This window comes from Phyllobates terribilis, unplaced genomic scaffold (assembly GCF_046119375.1).
Source record: "Phyllobates terribilis strain yellow unplaced genomic scaffold, ASM4611937v1 Scaffold_5__5_contigs__length_657084704, whole genome shotgun sequence".
In the NCBI taxonomy this organism is placed as follows: Eukaryota; Metazoa; Chordata; class Amphibia; order Anura; family Dendrobatidae; genus Phyllobates; species Phyllobates terribilis.
This window is the reverse complement of record NW_027362765.1, coordinates 468,467,119-468,484,598: the sequence shown is the minus strand read 5'-3', so window position 1 is coordinate 468,484,598 and position 17,480 is coordinate 468,467,119. Positions and strand designations below refer to the sequence as shown.

General features: G+C 41.5%; 1 protein-coding gene across 1 annotated transcript in view; it reads right to left on the bottom strand.

Annotated features, from left to right (window-relative positions):
* Positions 1–17,077, bottom strand: part of RHOBTB1 (Rho related BTB domain containing 1) — a 70,505-nt gene extending 53,428 nt beyond the window's left edge. Inside the window, exons 1-2 of the mRNA XM_073685414.1 lie at positions 16,959–17,077; positions 10,462–10,567 (exon numbers count right to left, since the gene is read on the bottom strand). The gene's annotated coding sequence lies outside the window, so the exon portion shown is untranslated. The remainder of the gene's footprint in view (positions 1–10,461; positions 10,568–16,958) is intronic.
* Positions 17,078–17,480: the final 403 nt, after the last annotated feature.

Genomic DNA, 17,480 nt, shown 5'->3' with positions numbered 1-17,480 from the left:
ATGCACTAATGGCATCATATTTAACCAACGGCCATCTTAGGTTCAAGGTCTTTGATTGTGATCTTCATCACTGAACGTGGCTTTCTGTGTGAGCCTGCAGCTGATGGGGACACGGTCCTCGTACTCTGGCCTTGAGTCGAGGAGCGGGCAAGAGTTAATGGCTGTCTCTACCCGGTCAAGGTCCTTACTTAAGAAGGCCTGGAGGGGAGCGGAGGAGTAAAGCTCCACAGGCAAAAGGATCCCAGGGGGATGCAGATGGAGCGGCATACGCCACCTGTCCTCACTATTCTGGCCTAGCCAGAGGGACTCCTGCTGCAAAAGGGGTACCGGCCCCCGATACCTGACTTTGTTACTTCACGTACTAGTCAGGAAAGCCCGGAAGGCTCAGTGGATCCCACCGGGTAACGGACGGAGCGGAGTCGCCACCCGTGCCCTTGTTCTGTGCATAGACCAGAGGGAGACCCGGCCTTACTACACACGGACAGGAGAGGACCTAGTGGAAAGTCTAGGAACACTCTGGTGCGAGGTCCTGACCAAAGCACCTGAACTACCCGGAGGTTGTCGGACCCCCGGTCCTGGTGGCCGCAGAGCGCCATGAGGAGCAGGGAGAAACCTTGCAGCTGCATGCTCTACCGTGAGTAAAACCTGGAAGACTACCCCTATGGCCTCCGGTCCTTTATTCCCGCGCTGCACCGCAATGCACCAGAATTCACTACTACTCCCTCCATCCGCGTCTCTGCCCTGAGGCCCTGCTCCGCCTGTGGGGAGTAGCACCATCTAAAGCTGCCACTACATCCCGCCTCAGAGGACTGCCGCAGCGCTGGTGGCCATCACCAGACACCACAGGTGGCGTAGTCAATATAACCACTCGATTACCACCGTCCCTCCTAGCCCTTATTTTGATGTGACGACCCTGGGCACGGGCCGGGCCTAGGCCACGACTGCATCCACCTTCCACCAGGAGGCCCGGTTCCGAGTACCCCCATCTCTCAGGGTGGGCTAGCGAGTAGCTAAGTAGGCGTCACATAACCACCTCACTAGACTAGTCCTGGTTCATTAGCCTAATGCAAGCTGATATATACTCTTTCATTTTCATCAAATATATGCAGTTGTATAAAATCTGAATAAAGGCGTAAAAAGTCATGATTATGACTTGTAGGATTGCTGCTTCCAATAGGTGGCACTATAGAGTTCAAGTCCTCTTTTTCTCTGAAGAGGCAATTTGCGTATTAAAAGGTCATGGTCACAGTTTAAAAGTGTCAGGGGACTATCAGGTTTATTTTAAGGTTATACTGGGCTTTGGCATAAAATAAAAGGTAAATTGAGCAATATTTTATATTTTGGCGTTTGTTTCGACCATGGGTGATGACACACAGGCACCATTGTGTTTTGAATGATCAGACCACAGTAGAAATACTTTGAGAAGCCCTGTTTTTTTAGTATTTGGGAAGGTCACAGTGCTATGTAACACTGACAAAAATGCCTCCTTGTGAACAATATAGAAAAGTACCTGATGTTACAAAGAATTATTTACATAGTATAAGATTTGCATTTTTTTGTTATGGAAAAACAATTGATTAAATAAATGTAGATTTCTTCTCACAAGATTTCAGATTACCAAGAAGCAGAGCTGATAAACAGCATTTCAAGAGCTATGCAGAATGACTTGTCGGCTTCCTGGTAAATTTTAGACCACAATGGTTATTAGAAATATCAGTACAAGCAAAGAATACGTCAGCAGAATATGCAGCAACGCTTTATACAATAGAAGAACTAAATCTTCTAACTATTTCATGGCATTTTCAAAAGTACAAAAATGGGGTATGAATGATGAAAGTGAGTGAAAATCCGAACTAGATAAAATAATGCTGTTTTTTTGTTATAGGGAGGATATTCCCTTATAGAATTATGAACTGTATACATTCCCATGTAGACATACAGTGGCATAGGTCTCCCAAAAGGTCCCATTGGAGAAGGATGCATAGCACATAGTATACATTACTTGCAGTGGCTCTCTTCTGTGCTTCCCTATAGAGTTGAAAAGTGTGTGCCGATGCACTATACCCTGACAGAGGGCATCCTTATAGCCCCTGGTGACTGAAGGAGCCCTATATAAGGCAGGAGATTTCCAGAGATATACTGTGACACAATATGCACTGGGCCTAAGAACATGGGAAAAGGCTGTGTGCTTTATGCAACTACTTTTTGTTGTGGACCATCTAGATGAGCCAGTTAACAAGGAATGAGCATTCATAAGAACGGTCGTCCCCGACTATCGGCCTGTCTAAATCACTAGCAAAGTTAGCAAAGTGCTTGGTTTTTAGGTGCTATGATTTTTTAATCTGTTTTAAAAATTGTTATTCGCAGCACGGTCCTGAGTAAACAGGTTATGTGCTGCCAATAACATGAGGTTGTATGGGCACAGAGCGATCATATTGGTAATCAGGCTTTGACTGGCCCACAGGAGAATCCTCTGGTGGGCCACCACCCTCTTATGTGAGCAGTACTTGGCACTATATACGTGAATCACTATGTACAGAAAAAGGCAGTATCTTATTAATTTCACAATCTACCCAGATCATTGTTATATAATTTTTTTATTGAGGATAATGTCACATTTGCATGTAGCTGAAAAGTGGGGCCCTGGAGATGGATACTGATGGGCCCTTGGCACCCCAGGCCGACACTGTTGGTAATCAACCATTCTGTTTGCACAGGCTGATGAACGGTCTATTGGCAGTAAAGGTCAGTAAATGGATGCCAACTGGCTTACATATAGCCGATTGGCGGTCATTTAATGGGATGGATCGTGGCGTGTAAACCCAACATTATTAGCATCTTTTGGTGATAAGCAAATCACATGGTGTCCTGCTCCTGTGTCCCATTAGAAATAGCAAGAGATCCCTGCAGGAAGGGTCCGATTCTCCTGCAGCTCCACCAAGTGGAAAAATAAGCATTACTCACAGACAGACCTGTGAAATCAATAAGCTGTCCAAAAGACTCACTGATGTGGCCGATCCTAAAGAATAAGAAATGGCGATCTTGAATAAAAGACCCTCCCGGGTATTTTATAATGTGGCTTTTAAACCAGACATCCCATATATAGGGATGAGTGGACCCGTGGAAGTTCAGGTTCTGGTACCCGACCCAAAATTTATTCCAAAGTTCAGTTCGGGTACCAGAACTGTACCCAAACTTGAACCAGAACCCGAACCCCATTGAAAAGCATGTGGACCCGAACGTTGCGCCTGGGTAAGGAAAAAAAATATCTCTCTCTGTGAAATTCACTTCCCCGGAACGCCGAACATTGCAATGGATTTCCGGGGAAAATCCATGTTCGGTGTTTAACACTGGACACTAACTGTCTGGTATGAATGCCGAACTTTTAACTTCAGGTTCGCTCAACTTTACCCATATAGAATCAACCCAAAACTAAATTACCAGCTTTTGCAAATAAGTTGTGAAATTATTTGTTCAATTTTACTGTGCCCTAAAATCTTTTCCTGTGCATTTGTAACATTAGGAGAATTAAAAAGCCAACTTTCCACCCGCCTCCTATATTCAATTCTACCCGTTATTTAAATGCATGAAGAAATTCTGGGCTATGAGAACATGGATAGAGCACTATTGTATATTAGCGCCCTCTAGAGGAAAATCATAATTACATGTGCAGGTTATGTCAGGTACCTTTATAGATGACTATTTAAACATGGTTTAATAAAAACAACATGACAGAATGCCAGATTGCCTAAGCTGTGTGTATAGTTCATCGGGTCAATAACCTGAGTCACACAACGGTCTTACAATGACAGTTAGAATATAATTAAAATCTAATTAGCAGAAAGTTTTGCACTTTAATTGAATGAAAACATCTACTCTTAGAATAGTGTGGGCGGCCCGGCAGATGAAAGAGGCACTAACCTGAATATTTTTCTTTCTTTGTACTTGCAGCCAAAGAACTGTACAACTAATAACTGTATGGGCCTTATCTTTGTAAGATAAATGTTTGTGAATTAGACACCCCACAATCATTAAGCTGTCTCCTTTTCTTTTGGATAGAATAACTTCATAGATAACTTGCAATTTTGGGAATAATGAAGAGGATCAGTGCAGTAGCAGGTAACCCTGTAGCGCCCTTGGTGCCCTTCCAGCCTCAGTGGCATAAAGATCCAGGTTTCATTTTGCCAGTGACAGAATACCCATTTGCAGGGGAAAGAAAAGGTGTCAGATGACTGATTTTGTCAATCAGCGTCCACTGATTCGCTGCAGCGTTTATGTTTAATCTGATCTGTAAGAAACAATCACCAAACTCTTAATTCTGGTTGGGATGAAATGTGTCCACCACAACCAATCTGTGGCCACTAATTGGCTGCAATATCAAATTTTTTTTTTTTTTTTGGAAACTGTGTATGTTCAGATCCTGGTACAGGGTTTAAAGGGTGAAGGCCAATACAACCCATTGGGATCTGGTAGATGGAGTGGATTGCGCTAACCCTGTCTGTGGAAGCCCTATTAACAGTTTCCAGTCTGCCACTAATAGTTCCTCCGTAACAATAGGTCTTTGACCTCTTGTCCTACTAGACTGAGTTCTACTAGATGTTCTAAAGTAAATGATCATTCATCATCCTCCGGGCTCTATTTACCCTCCAGTTGCCATTGGAACCACCTGTAGTAGATTAAATGGTCCTGGTCATCCAAGTGCACTGCAATCTCTGCTGGCTTCCTACCAGCATAGTTCTGCTCTGGCATATGTCTAGAATTGAGATTTTACTGTGAGGGATGATGCCACTAGAGAGGATGGAGCCTTCTTCATCACAGTGCAGAGAGCTCAAACCAGGAAGCAGCAGTGAGTGCTGGTAACTAAGAAGAGCGATGTACTGCCGGATGGGGATGTATATAGAGGGGCTGAGAAGAATGATGTACTGCAAAATAGGGCAATATACAGGAGCTGAGAGGACTGATGTACTGGAGGAGAGACATCTATGTAAGGGGCTAAGATAACAGATATACTGTAGGAAGGGCTGTATACTGTGGGCAGAGAGGAAATATGTACTGCAGGAGGGGGCTTTGTATATTGGGGGATGAGAGAACATTTATTCTGCAGGAGGCTGTATGTAGAAGGGCTAAGAAAAAAAATATACTGCAGTAAGGGGCTCTGTATACAGGGGACAGAAAAGAGGATATACTGCAAGATGGGGCTCTGTATAGAGGGGCTAAGATCAGTTGTGCTTGTTGCCTGGTGTTGAGAAACCAGTGACGTGAAACTACAAATGATGCTCTATTGATGCAAATGATTATCTTTTGACATATGCATCAATAGAGTGGAATTTGCAGTTTCACAAAACTGATCTGTCAGCAGCTAGCAACAAGCACAGCTTTATACTACCATTGTGTAGGAGGGCAGGAGAGTTGAGCTCTGCTAGAATTCAGCTGACAATTATGTAAATACACACAGGCAAATATACTGACATAGGTGGCAGAAGATAAAATTGGTCAAGCAGAGGACTGTTCAAGAACAGAGTACACAGAAACATAAGGTGAATTTTCTGATTTATTATTTTGCTGAAATCTCCAACATTGGCTAATGTATAGCCACACAATGGTATCACTCACTGAGTTATCAGTATAAAAAAACAATATCTTGTGGAGTATGTTGTATATATTTCAGTGGCCCAAACTAGATACTGGGGAGTTAAGGCCCCCATACAAATGATCAAATAAGGTCTGATGAACGGTCGTTCGTGGGTGAGTAAATTGTCCATTTTCGGGCCAACTTTCTCTGATGTGTATGGGGGCGTGGAGTTGACTGGTCATTGACTGAAACATATTGTAAGCCTGGGACAGAACAATCTGCTGAATGAAGTATGAGCAGAGTCAACTTGTGGTTTATTACATGTGTAGACAGATGGTATTATTGTGCTGGAATTATCGTAGGTTTTTCCATTCTGCTATTCATTTTACAACATAGCTTAGAGCCATAAAGTTAGATGGCAGGTCATTCCGTAAAGCAAATATACATTAATAAAGGAATAAAATATTTGCTGGGAAGGATAGTAAGGGGATTATACTCAAAACACCAAGATATATCTATTCACCATGCAAAATAAATAGGCAATAATAAGCATAAACCATAGCACAAGACTTATTGCATTATTAATTAACCCCTTCATGACCTTGCGATTTTCCGTTTTTGCACTTTCGGTTTTTCCTCCCCTTCTTCCAAGAGCCATAACTTTTTTTATTTTTCCGTCCCCATATCCATATGAGGGCTTCTTTTTTGTCTCACAGCCTCACCCGTGGATCACACAAATGCTGACGGACACCATTACAGATACCCTTGAAAAAGGCTGTATGCCGAAATGTTGGAATTATATCTGTTGTTCACTTGTCGGTCAAATAAATAATTTTTTGAATCCACCTTACAAAAGTATTTCATCTTCAGTGCCAAAAGTTATTTTTTTCATTTTGGATTACTGATACCATTTCCTTCAAAACACTGAAATTTTATTACTACAGTGCAAGTCATTTTCCTTTATTTTCAAATATGTGTATTTTTTTTTTTAATTGCTTTATTTTTAATGGAGCAAAAAGGGGGGTGATTTGAACTTTTGTGTTTTTTTTTCTTCTTCTGTTTTCCATATTTTTTAAAAAGTTTTTTTCTTACTTTCTACTGTATTTTTAATAGTTCCATTAGGAGAGTTGAAGCTGCGATTGTCCGATCGCCTGTGCTATACATAGCATTGCCTCAGCAAAAATCACAATCTTGCATGAACGCCAGCCATGAGCCGGCGTTCTCAGGAGGACCGTTATGACAGGCACGGGGGTCATCAGCAGACCCCGACTGTCAAGGCAACCCATTGGGGCCCCACTATTACGTGACAGGGGCTTTGATGGGCGGGATGAGAGACGCACTTCTGGCCGGCGTGTGTTAAATCCCACTGCCAGTGATTGACGTGCGAGCAGGGTAGTGACACGAACTTTGACGTAAATATTTGTCAAAAATTGTGAAGAGGTTAAAGGGAACCTGTCATGTTGAAAATAGTTATCTGGTCTGCAGGCAGGATGTTATGATCTCATTGATGTATATCTTTGGGGGAAAAGTTTCAGTAAAATTGGTATTTTATTTAGTAAAACCAGGTGTTTGTAAGTGTGTCACCCCAGGCCTGGATGCCACAAACTTGTAAGGCTGTGTCTGAGAGCAGGAGGGAGGTTCTCTGGTCATGGACCATTTGCATGCAGCACCTCCTGTCCCAGGCCAGTAGGGGGAGCAGGCTGCCCCTAGAAAAACTGGTACTGAGGGCAGGGTTAGAGAGACCAGGACCCACTTCTGAAGTATCCAGAAGGGTTCCCAGAAGAGAGGGACCGGTCAGCCGCAGCTGAGGAGTCCAGGAGGCAAAGTAGGAGCAGAAAGCCAGGGACAGAGGCGACGAGAGCCGGTCCTGGTAGAGAGAAACTACATACCGGACACTGGGGTCCGAGGCTGTCATGATTGCAAGTCCTGCAGCAGATCATCAACCCGCAAGGGATTTCAGGTCCCTTGGCCAAGAAGCCTGGAGGTTCCGCCACACAGAGGGACCGGTACAGCACGGAGAACCTACAGGTACCTAAGGCCCGAGTCGCAAGCCATACAGGCGTAGTACACGGCAAGCTCAGGGACGTGGGCTATCATACCACTAAAGGGGGAGATAGTCAGCAAGGGCAGAAAGAGAACGGTAGGCCTACCCACTCACCCTGACCAGCGGAGCTCGCCTGAATGACCTCAGACACCCAGGTCCATTCCTACCCTGTACTCCTGTTGGGTCTTTGATAAGATCAGTAAAAGACCCTGGACTGCATTATTGGACTCTGTGTGGTTACTGCTGCACCTGCACCATCACCCCCAACATCCTATCACACTGCCCTGAGGCTACACTCCTCCCGTGGGGAGTTGTACTATTCCCTGCTGCATCCCCAACACCAGCCTCAGCGGTCTGCCTTGCAGCAGCGGTCCTCACTGACCGCAATCCACGGGTGGCGTAGTCGGACATTACCTAAAAACACATCATTGACTACCACTGGTCTGACCACCCTGAGCCACGGGACCGGGTCGCCACTACTACTCCCAGCATTGCCCTGAAGACCGGTCTCGAGTGCCCCACGGCCCAGGAGGCGAGTTATAAGCATATTAGTCTAGTGGGCGGTCCTATCCAATGATTGACAATCTTCCCTGTATCACTGTGCCTTCACAGATAGCAGTCATTCACTAGTAAGACCACTCACTGAACTCCTATGCATACTAACAAAAGGGACTTCAATTAATAAAATAGAAGTTATACTGATTCTTTTGCAACAAATATATATCATTTTGCTTATATCTTATATCTAAACAGGGTCAAAATTATGTGCTGATTATTTTTGCATAAATATCAGATGCATTTTTATACTATAGGTCTCAAAATCTCACCCTACAGTTAACAGTGAAATCCATCAGATTCCATAAGGGGAATGCTAAGAGTTTTCTGAGTGCAATTTATGCACTAAACTGAATAATAACTCACTATACAGGGAGCTCTAAGAACCTGCTGGCTGCAAGTTAAAATATTTTATTATTTAAAAGGAAGCTATCATCAGAAAATTACCTATCGTGTAAATCAGGTTTTTGTGTTACAATTTTTGCCAATGTTATTTTTTTCATATTACAATCTTTATGAAAAAAAAGTAATCTTGCAATTTTCACACTGGCCACTGGGGCTATTTTAGACTCTTACTTCCTATCTTTTCAGGAGGAGTTTTCAGCAGGCTTCTGATCATCAGAGGCAGGATTCCAATGGCAGATAAAACTTCATAACCATATAGGTGCCATGGTGCATACATGTGTCTGTTGTCACAATTTTGTCAATGATGTAATCTGTCATCTTACACATGGGAATAACCTAAATAATAATAATATACTGCATTTTCCTTTATACTGCAGTTTTATCTTTACTTTAAAAACGTTTTTTCTTATTTATTTCTAGTTCTATGCAGGTAATTTGGAGCTCTGTATCATAAACAGAACTCTGACTACTGTAAAAGTAAACGGAGTCTGCCATGGCAAAATTAAATTCTAATGTAAGGACATCTACATGGACGACAGCTTGACTTAATCATACATTTTGTTTCCAAATATGTGGTCTAGATGTACATCTTACAACCTTTATGCCAATAAGGTGCTCAGAGAACCCCCCCGTCAGGCGGGTTCAGCTCCGCCCTCTGCTGCCTTGATTGACAGTTCTGGCTTCTTTGAAGCTAGCACTGTTTTGCCTAAAATCCTCTGAGTGCACCCATCTGCATGCGCAGAGCTGGCAAATGGCCAAATCCAGAAGAAGGGTTTTCTGTGCATGCCCAGATAATGTAGGGAGGTGCATATGTGGATGATTTAATTTGGGACTTCGCTAGCCCAAGTGAAGAATCAAGAAAACAAGAATCTTGTCATTCAAGAAATTAAGATGTAGAGCTAGCCTGGCTGTCTGTAAGAAGGTTTTCCATATGGTGGAACACCACCAGTGAGATATACTGAGTAGTGATGAGCAAGAGTGCTCGTTTAACCCTTTCGCCGTGCACGCTTGGGTGCTTTCTGAGTATCTTCGGCGTGCTCATATATTACATTCGAGTCCCTGCGTCTGCACGATTTATGGCTGTTAGTCAGCCTTAACACGCAAGGATTCCCTAACAAACACGCAGTCTCTGCATGTGCTGAGGCTGACTAACAGCCATAAATCATGCAGACGCAGGGACTCAAACTTAAAATACGAGCACGCCGAAGATACTCGGAAAGCACCCGAGTGTGCTCGACAAAAGGGTTAAACGAGCACACTCGCTCATCACTAGCACTGATCTTTAAAGAAGTTTTTCTGCACACCTAGACCACAAATTTGGCAGCAAAATATATTAATATTCTCACGGAAAGCTTTCTTGGAGATGAAATGTAATTTTACCCTCACAGACGCCTTTTGAAAACAGAACTTCTATAGATCTTCTATAGATTAAAAAAAAATTGTTTCTAGCTGCAGCATCATTAGATTGTTTGGAAATGGAATTTGTGGGTTCCCTCATGGAAGCTTCTCAGGCATGAGGTCTCCTAGGGCCTCTCACCAATGTGAGGACCCATCCATACTGCCAAATACAGGAGATCTGTTTTTCTGGAGCTTCAGTTGGGTTTAGTGCGGGATTGAAGATTACCTGTGAGCGGATTCATGCTGCCTGAGCTAATATCTAGCATACAGGAACCGCCTGTGCTTTACACCACCCATGGCTCAGGCAGCATGAACCAGCTGACAGCTTCCCTTGATGCTTTTTCTCAGTCACTAGTTTTTGCTCATAATATTGTTGGATACTATGTTTTGCAGATCTGTTTACCAAAAATAATCTGAATACTCTGTTACCACATCACAGACATCTATGCAAAGTGTTACATATCTGGGATGAGAAATGTTCTCTTACCACAAAAAAGAAAGAAAAACACGCCATCTTCAGGAATTCCTCAGGGAAAGGCAGTAAATGAATTATTCTCATGCAGTCTTCGTCCTTGTTCTTTATATATTGGTAGCTGTAAGGTGAAACAGTCTGTGAGCGACAGAGGAAACTCAGAAAGAAGTAATGCTCATTCTGTTTATATGTTATGAATGTTGGATCTATAAGGAACAGACAAATGGAAAACACAAACGGACATGTGAACAGAGCCTTACTGATAATATTATAATCATTATATAGACTAAAGTCATCTTAGTTTATGGTTCTGATTCTTCGTCCAAGAAAGTCTTTTTAATAAGTAAAGTTTACACTAGACAGAAAATAACCTCCCGTCCATGGTTACTTCAGTAGGATGAAGAAGAAGAGCTTCTCAATAGCTGCATATCTCAAAAGAAGAAAAAAGACTTGGACTGGTTAAATGTAGCCTATTGTCTATTTTTTCTCCCAAAGTGAGACATTTTTAATCTACCATACATAAATCTTATCCATCGCTAACTCTATACCTCCTGCTTGGTCCCAACAGACATGTGACTGCTGCAGCCAGTCACTGACTGCAGAGGTGATGTTTTGGTCACTGCTGTCACCAGGTATTAGCTGCAGAGGTCACATGCCTGTCTAGACCGAACTATAAGTATGGAGGAAAGTCAAGAAGGGACATTAGTAAGTTTAATCTCACTTACTTATTTTACAGCCTTCTGAGTATTTTTTGTTTTAGAAAAAAATCAGGGATGGACAGCTCCTTTAACCTGCTCCTGAGAGAGTACCATACTTCTTGTCTACCTCTATTTATCCTCTGTAAGGCCACATTCAGTATTTGATCAGTATTTTCCATCAGTATTTGTAAGCCAAAACCAGGAGTCGGTGATAAATACAGAAGTGGTGACGTGTTTCTATTATACTTTTCCTCTGATTGTTCCACTCCTTCTTTAGGCCTCATTCACACATCAGTGTTTCCAGTACGTGTGGTATGCGTTTTCTTCATGGATACCACACATACTCATTATAACCTATGGTGCTGTGTACTTGTCTGTGTTTTTATACTGACCGTGTGTCCGTGCAAAATACATGGTGACGTACGTTTTTTCCAGCAGCATGGATGACAAGAGCCAATACAAGTCTATAAAACACGTACAGCACACAAATGCCATCCGTTTTTAACATTGCCATAACATTAGAGGGTATGGACACCTTCAGGGAAAGTTTTTTCCTTTACTCAATTCTTTCTACTTTGAACTAAAAATGATCATTTCAAATTGGTTTCATTATAAAAGTTGCACCATTTGTCTTTCAAGTCCATTTTTTTCCCTTCCCATTGCTAGTTGCAGAATGGGATTAACTAAAAATCTGACAGTGAGCTCTTTCGGTGGGGGAGTTTTTAAACTCTTTTATCCATCTTTTTCTGAGCTCTTCACAGCTGATTTATGACGACAAACTACACCAAAGTAAAGCTGAACTTTCATGTGATTATTAATCACCCAAGAGAAGCTCATTGAAAGGGCAGGTGCAGACAAGTGTATCTTCTCTCATCCAAGAGAATCGGGCCGATTATGCAAATCACACTCTGATCAGAGTTTGACCACAATATGATCTGATTTTCTCGGATGAGGAGAAGCCTGAGGAAAAAAATGTCTCCATCTTCTCCATTTTGCCAGTCCGTGGAAATCCAACTGCACTCAGATGTCATCCAGGTGCAGTCCGATAGTTTCCACTGACCCATTGATTTATATGAGATCAAACTTGGGCATGCTGCGATTTATTCCTCGGACAGACTCTATCCAAGGAAAAAAATCTGACATGTGCTCGGCCTCATAGAATAACATTGGTCAGGGTGTGATCTGATGTTTTGTCGAATCCCACTCCGACCAAAAATACGCTCGTCTGCAGTGCACCTCCACAGACTGATAATAGAGTTATAAATTATTTTTCAGAATGTGCTCACTGATAGATGGTTAGTTAACTCACTCTTCAGCCAGCAATAGATACTGAAATGCAGAGGCTATAGAAAGGAAACAGTGCAAAATTTTGAATTAAATTCTAAATTATTTTTAGCCCAAAACATATGCATTAAAGTAAAAAAAAAAAAATACTCCTAATGGTGTCCATATCCTTTAAGCTATATTTATTTAAAAGGGTTTGCAGTTTTAGAAACTTTTGGAAATTTTACTGGTTTCTGGAAGGAAAAGCAAACCCCTCCATACTTTCTGAGAACACAGTTTGTTACATTTTGATAACAGACATCTAAGTTAAGTACTGTAGGTTTGGTATCGTAAAAACTCTGAATGGAAGAAGCCCAGACATGATTACAGTACCGTACATGTGCAGAAGTTGTCTCACATTCCTATCAGAGAATTCCATACTATTTCCTTTACAGAATTCAGATGAAAGTCTGATCTTTCACCGTGATTACGTTTCTTGCTATTACAATACAGACGTGAGACTGGAAAGGCGCCAACTCCGGAGTGAGCCAAGGCCATCTCATAAATGCACAAGAAATTGATCTACGACTTGCTTTTCTTTAAAGATACAGATGTTTAAAGAGAAGTTGTTATTAGAAAATATAGTCAGACGCTGGAGCATTCCTCGGTAGTCTGCTGTTCATACAGGTCACGTATGTCCTCATGCCTGCCTTTATTATTATCACTCAATACAGTTTATTTTCTACCATTAGTCAGACCTGATAACGAGACCCAAATTAATCATTCACTCTGCTATAAGTAGCACCATAGTGGCAGCCCAACATTTTTATTTTAAGATAAACACGGGCATGGATAAAGAACAGGCTGGCATCAGTCGTTTCTTAATACATTTCATTTCTTTTGGATCCATTCCTGGCTTAATAAAATCACTATCTATTTAGTGCCATAAACTAAACTATCTTATAATATGGAAATAAAATGAACATATACCCTAAGTAAAAAGCAATAGTGCATATAAATAACATAGTGTACTTAGTAAACACTGTTTTTGATTAAAAAAAAGCATAAAAGCCATCCCACCAGCACCAAGGTGTACTCAGTCGGGACAGTCCATGTCATTTTACATGCCCTATTGCTTTTTACTTACTTATAGCAGGGTATATGTTCATTGTGTTTATATCTTAGGCTTTGTCTGTTTAATGGCCAGTGTGAACATACTCCTACACGTTGCACGTATACCAACTTATACTCCAGTTGATTTCTTTTGGTTTTGCTCTAGTTTCTTGCATGCAAGGGCGTAGCCTCCCTTTCTTTGAGCTGGACATTACATTTATAAAGCTTCCAATGATGGGTGTCAATAGTTGGGTCCGTTTCCTGCTTGGCCCTTATTCACATTGAGGTTATTTTTGACACATGGTAAGGTTTTAATACTAGAGGTTAGGACCGTCCAGACTGGGTACACCTTGACCCTGGTGGGATGGCTTTTACGCTTTTTTTTAATCAAAAACAGTGTTTACTAAGTACCCTATGTCATTTATATGCATTATTGCTTTTTACTTACTTACAGCAGGGTATATTCTCATTTTATTTCTAACTTAGGTTTTGTCTGTTTAATGGCCAGTCTGAACAAGCTCCTACACGTTGCATGTATACCAACTTATACTCCAGTTCATTTCAGTTTATCTTATAATATATTTGAATTAAAAATTCCCTATCATTCCTATCCACTATCTAACTGCTTTTCTATTTTTTTTCACTTCCTTTTTGATGACGCTTTGTTTGAGAATTCCAGTGAATGTTGGGATACTTACACAAAGTTTCTTCAGGGGGCAGAGGCTGCGGTTACTCTACATAATGTAAACTATTTTCTAATATACTTGAATTAAAAATTCCCTATTCTTCCCTAACTGCTTTTCTATTTTTTTTTTAAATCTTTTTGATGACGCTTTGAGTATCTGTGCATGCTGGCATACTCAAATGAAGCGACATCAGGGGGCAGAGCCTGTGGTCATAGCCACGGCCTCCACCCCTCTCTAAAAATGAATCTCCACCAGTCCCTGCTCTGTCACTGTGCAATGTGCACAATGACAGTGCGCTGTCTCTCAGCAGTAATGAGCTGGCAACAGAGCACTTTGTCAGAATACCTGGCGTGCCACCCCCGCAAGTGATGTCACTGGTCTCTGCATGTCGGGTATTCTGACAACCCCTCTATGTTGCCGGCTCATTAATGCTGGTCTGAGTTGGCGACAGAGAGCGCGCTGTAATTGTGCACATCGCTCAGTGACACAGCAGGGACTGATTGCGCTTCGTTTAAGTGAGGGGTGGAGGCTGCATCAGTGACCACAGGCTCTAACCCCTGATGTCTCTTAATTTGAGTATCCTAACATGCATTGAGATACTAAAACAAAGTGTCATCAAAAAGATGGATAAAAAATAGACTAGCAGTTAGTTTAGTTAGGGAAGAATAGGAAATTTTTGATTCAAGTATATTACAAAATAGTTTAGATTATGGTATTAAATAGATAGGGATTTAGGAGGAAAATTGCTTTGGACCACCCCTTTAAACCTTAAAGAGGTTGTCCATCACTGCTCTCTTCTAATGAACAGGACTGGTGCACACAACGTCATCAGCGGCGCTCTATTAATGACACAGAAGTGTAAAGACCTGGACAACCACTCAACAGTGAAAGGAAGAAAGCTACATGTGAAGGAAAAACGCTAAGGAAGGTAATCTAAGAAAGACTGATTACAGAGAGTGAATTAGACACACCCTATTGATTATGGGTGTCATTATACATATGTAATTGCATTAAATGAGTCTTTTTTTAAATCCTAATCGCAATCTATTAATCTAATGTTGGCCAGCCCTTCATAAATAAGTTGTCTAATCATTTACTGCATTTATGGATTCACACAGCCTCCATTGAGTTCAACCAGCATATTTTGAGAGAACTGTAGGTTTGGAAAATTGCAACATTACATTACAACTATATAAATTCTAATCAGACAGCATAATATATGGCATTGTATAGAGCAAGGTAGACCAAAGGACCATGAGGGTCCTGGTGACAAGGTGCAAAAGGTGGTATCCCTTTTGTATCTGACCTGGCTTCAAGTGGACAAGGTGCATGAGTTGCATGGGACACTTGTTCACATGCAGCAAGGTCCGATACACAAGGTATACCACCCATAGTACCTTCTCACCAGAACCCTCAGTCATAATCCTTTGGTGTACTTTGCCCTATACCATGCCAGATGAAAGGTTTTCGACCCAAAATTTTGCTTACAAGTAAAAATATTTATGCATGCAATGTTTTGTTCTTGATATGGAAAATCAAAATTATTTGAGGCGAAGTTACAAATTATGGAGTGCCGATCTATCTACCTTTTATATGTTCTAATATTTGGTTGATCAAGTGGTCAGCTCCATTGGAACGTGCGCTCACATCTTACAAGGAACGATTAGCGGTTGTGCTACCTGGATTTTTTTTCGTAAGCCTAAGGCTGCATTAACACATCCATGTGATGTCTGTTTTTTTTTTATCGAACAGCACACATAAAATTTCATATATTTCATATATGTATACACATATCCTTGAAAAACAGATTTGTGTGTGAGATCCGTGACACTCAGAGAAAGTCCCATTCTGAGTATCACAAGTGGGCATTCAAGTTATACGGATCCATGAAACACTTCTGATTTCTTGCCGTTATGCAACCGTGTCTCATAGATCTGTTGCTTAGTGATAAATATATTTATAATAAAAGTATTACTTTTTAGGGGGTCTAATTATTGAGATGAGAACAAATACCCCTCTTCAATGAAAGAAAAATAGATGAGAAAAAAAAAGGATGCAACGTGGATGCCATACAAATGCACTTACGATGACACCTGAGAAAAAATGGTCCATTTCTCACGCATGGTAGAATTCACACAAATGTGTGCCTAATGTATGATTGTACTGACTTTCACAGAGTATAAGAAGCCCTTTTATCTAGATAATATGTAATAAAAAAGGGCTTCTCATTAAACAAGTAGGCAAAGAGCTCTTCCCCTGTATTATTCAGTGAGCTGTTTTAGGCATCCTGCTGAATGGCACTGCCAGGGGATGTGCCAGGTGATGCCCTATCAGCAATCTTCTTCGAGTCTGTTCTGAGCGATGCTCATTGGAGCAGAGCCACAAGCATGCGGCTATTCTGAAAGCTCTATGGATGTGCTATGCTCACAGCTGTCTGAACCGCAAGAACACATTACCAAAACTTTTCTGACAATTTCCAACTTTTCTTACATTACTCTATATAATCAGATATTTTTAATATCATTCTGCTGCAGTCATGTACAATTAAGCTATTTACATACGTGAAATAAACTACAAAATCAGCCCAATCTGATTCCAGGACAGTATCAGCTGCTTTATAGAAAGCCCATTTGCTCCCTGAGAACTATTATACAGCTGCTGTATAGAGCACAGTGTAAAATCATTGAACCATCAGCAACAAATGAACCCATTGAGATGCAGTTTGCATAGAGAATGCTTGTAGAAGCCATACCTGGTGTAAGGAGTCACAGAAATCTCTCACCGTCTGACTCTATACCACCTGGATCATGTGTGTACAATACCTCACCTATACAAGCTTTTACTCAGTCCAGACCCGGCCCCTAGCGAGGTGGTCACACCTACAGCACACCTACAATTTCATTTTCTCTTGCAACACCATGTAAACACAACTGGCTTAGTAAGTACACCTTATCAGGGTCAGCAGACTGTGCTCCAAAGTAGAGTCTCGGCAAACAAGCAGCTGTCACCTGGTGTGATCTGCCTGTAAGAGGGATCAATAAATGTGCTTATATATACTATACCTATACCTATACACACACATCAGATTTTCAAACAAGTCCTAAAAAGTACATGCAGAGAACCAAACAAACAGATCATAAACATTAGATTTTGTTATTTTTTTAAATAAGGAAAATGTTCCACTTTCACATTCGTGAGTGGCAAAAGTATATAAACCTTTGCTATAAGTACCTGGTGTGACCCGCGGCAGCCAGATGTTACTGCATAGTGGATG